Here is a 3,776-nt window from a genome sequence, read left to right on the forward strand (position 1 = left end):
CGCGACGACGTGACAAACTAGGGCCTGCGAACTGTGGGCATACCTAACCCTCGACGTTGGTGTCGCTTTCCAGGCTAGCCGCGACCTCCTCCATGATGCCATGCCACTTGTTGCAGGCCATCTGGATCGTCGACCAGCGGTTCGCCATGGCCTTCTTGTCGCGGTCCATATGGATACTGGCGAAGCCGGGGTCGACCAGCTTGTGTTCATCAAACGCCATTTTGATTTCCCCCTAGTACGTGACACTGTTCTGATTCGTGCTGGTGATCGGGTCGATGCTGATAGTCTTCCATGCTTCGGCGAGACACTCGTCTTCCTTGGACCCCCACTTGACGCGGGGTTCGACCGGCTTGGCGTTCGCCTCCCGCTTTCTCTTTCTCCCCTTCTTCTACGGCCTTGGTTCCAGTTCCACCTCCACTGCCTCGTCCTCCCCTCCCCCTCCTCGGCGTCGTCGAGCTCATCTCGATGTCGCCAATGGTGTCCATTGTTTCATCTTGCGCGCCGAACTCCGGGTGCGACACGGCGGCGACGGAGCCGCTCGTGATGATCTCGTCCATGTCGGCGGCGTCGGCGTAGTTAAACTAGAGTGACGAAGTTGGCGCGAACGGAAGGATGCCACGACACATAGATGGCGCAGGCGAGGCTGCTGACGAGTATGCCAGCGGCGAGTAGTTGTACTGTGTGTTGGGGCCAGCGTTGAACGCGGGCGAGGGAGTACGCGGGTCGTGACCGAAATCGGTGGGGGAGGAACACTGCGGCGCGCCATGCGAGAAGGTGGTGTTGGGATTCAAGCCGCCATGCGCGTCGCCGTCGGAGTAGCCAGGCGAGTGAGCATATCCCCAAGGCGACATCGTCGACGAGTGAGTGGCCGGCGCAACACCCTGGAGACCCCTCCATGCAGCCTGCGAGTTGCGGCCAGGTGGGTTCATCATCCCCGCACGAGACACCTCTTCCTGATCGACCATGGTTGCAGCCGCCGCCACCGTCACCTCCGTGTCGTTGATCGTCTTGGCGTCGAGCCTCCTCTGCCTGTCTGTTGTGACCGCCTCCCGGCGCTGAACGTCCGCCCTCCACTCGGCGTCCGAAACGCCCGCCGGCTTGGGCATCGTCTTCCTCGGCTTCCTCGGCTTCGACTGGATGGAATCGGCGGTGGAGGCGGGGCGTGGGAAGGTGTACTCCTTCGGCGGCATGGCAACCGGATGGCGGGAGCGGGAGAAGAATGGCGAGAGGAGGGAGGGGAAATGGAGGTAAAAAGTAGGAGGAAGGGGAGAAAACGGCAGGAAAGACCCGTGTGCGGTCGATAGAGCGGGTCCGCTTGCCTTTTTGCTTCGCCCTACGCTCCCAGGCGTCACCCCGGGAAGCTGGGTTTGGCTCGGATTGCCGGTTGTTATTTTGGCCCAAGCCGGCGACAAACGAGGAGTTAGGGGCGCAACTGGGCGATTTCGCACTGCCAGCGCTAAAAAAGTCTCCCCGGCAGGGCCTGTTGGGGGGGGGGGTGGAGATGCTCTTAGTCGCGGACCGCCCCATCACCGCCCTTGCCTACCTGGCCGCCCTTTCTCGTCGTCGTCTGGCCATCTTCCTAGGAGGCTCTTCCGCACCAGCCTTGCTGTCGTGCCCTCGGCCTGCCCGCCGCTCGGCGCAATCCGCGCCATCGCCCCCGGTCGCGACCCTGCTGCCCTGCCCCGACCGAGTGGCGCTCGTGCAAGCCGGCGGCAGCCACCTACCGCCCAGTCTGTGCTGGAGCATTCGACTGAGCCTGACTAGCTGATTTGAGGTACCATTTTTCAGTTCCTCAATTTTTATTTAGGCTTGGCTTCATTGCTTGTTGATTCGTTGTGTTGGGCATAGTCCACTACAATACATGAACACGAACCGCTTAAGTCAATTGTGTCGGTGGTTGATAGAAGATAAATTCTTATTGGAGAATTATTGACGAATGTAGGCTTCTTTTATGCAAAACTGGGACTTGAATGAGATTCTTAGTGTGTTTGTAAGACCATATTAATCTATTTCTATGTGGTATTTGTAATGTTTACATGTCATATTTGTTGTCAACTTCTTTTGAGATGGACCACCCAGTCATCAAATGCTAGCTCCGCCACTGCATTTATCTCTAAATGGTATTTTGATGTGATGACAATGTGGTTAATGGAACTAATGATTGTTGCTAAGATTTATCTCAGGTCATTGATTCCTTGGATGATTTATGGAAATGGTTGACCCCCCACTTCAAGAATCAAAGGTGTTGTTTTCCGACGACTTGGAGGTTTTAGTTCGGTTTGATTTGAGTCGTAGGGCAACTAGACTATCAAGAGGGGGCAAGGTGGAAGAATAACGGTGTGGAAATACTCTAGAACTATATGCTTGCTTACATACACTCCTACCACTAAAAAGGGAGCCTTCCATCCATCATTTCTATACCCTCCATGTGTTCATGGAAAATACCCAAAGTCTCTGGTGCCCTACTCTATGGCACCTGGGCGTATAGGGTCTTTGACCCCGTGCGCACGGGGTACCACATTTGTCTCGGGACACCCGTGCGCATGGGGTAGTGTTTTTGCCGCTGGACACTGCATGTGCACGGGTTCCAATGGTTGGAAATGTCTACAAAATGGGAAACACTATAAAAAGCATCCTTATTCCTCCTCCAACCCTAATTCTTTTGACATGTGTGAAGCTAAGTAAGGGCTCATCCCAAAGGTCAAAAGTAGGGTCGACGAGATCCTTGACTTTATTAATGGGGGCTCGGTCTCGAGACGTGATGATCATCCTATTTACTCCCTCCATCACAGTTTATAAGGCATGTACGTATACCTAGGTCGTTAATTTGACCAACTTAATGAAAGACATATATTACAAAAATTATATCATTAAAAACTTTAGATGTTCTATTTTCTAATGATATAATTTTTATGTTAAACAATATATTTTATATAAGTTAAATTGACGACCTAGGTATACGTGCACGCCTTACAAACTGTGACGGAGGGAGTACTGAAAATCAAGAAAGTGTTTGAAGCAATTACTTCCATCTACCCCACAAGGAAAGACACCCCCACGTACTTGACAGATAAGGCATCATCATCAATGTGTAGGCCTCTCAAGATTTTGCGCCACATACAACAACGTTGTTAACCAAAAAATCCTTTTTCTAGATAACCAAAAAAATCTTTTTTGACACACATTACATCAACCTATGGTGCAAACGCACGCGTAAAGCCATCGAGCATGAGCAATGGGCCAGCTTACTACAGAAACAAATATTTGTTTCTCTTTTCTCGCTTGGTTTCTTTTGTTTTTACCTTTTTCTCATTTTTCTTTTCTTCATGTTTCATTTTCACTTTTTTATTTCATTTCTTTGCGATTTGAAAAATGTTCAGATATTTCTAAAATTGTTTTTTCAGAATTTCAGTGTTTTCTAATTTTGTTCACAGATTCAAAAAATTATACATTTTCAAAAGCAATTTGGTTTTTTTTCATGTTTTTCAAGAATTGTTTTGTATTTTTGTCAATTTTCTTCATAATTTGAAAACCTATTCGCATTTTAAATAATTGTTCCTTTTCTTAAAAATGTTAGATTTTCCAAGAATAGTTTAGGATATTTCAAAATTTGTTCATAAATACATTTTTTGTTTCATTTTCAAAAATATTTGGCTTTTCTATTTTTTGGCATTTTCAAAAATTGATTGGTTTTTAAACAAATGTTCATGTGTTTAGAAATTTATTCAAAACATAAAAAATCTGGTTTCAAACTTTTCCCACAAAATAAAAAACGA

The sequence above is a fragment of the Hordeum vulgare genome, chromosome 7H (assembly GCF_904849725.1).
Source record: "Hordeum vulgare subsp. vulgare chromosome 7H, MorexV3_pseudomolecules_assembly, whole genome shotgun sequence".
Taxonomy (NCBI): Eukaryota; Viridiplantae; Streptophyta; class Magnoliopsida; order Poales; family Poaceae; genus Hordeum; species Hordeum vulgare.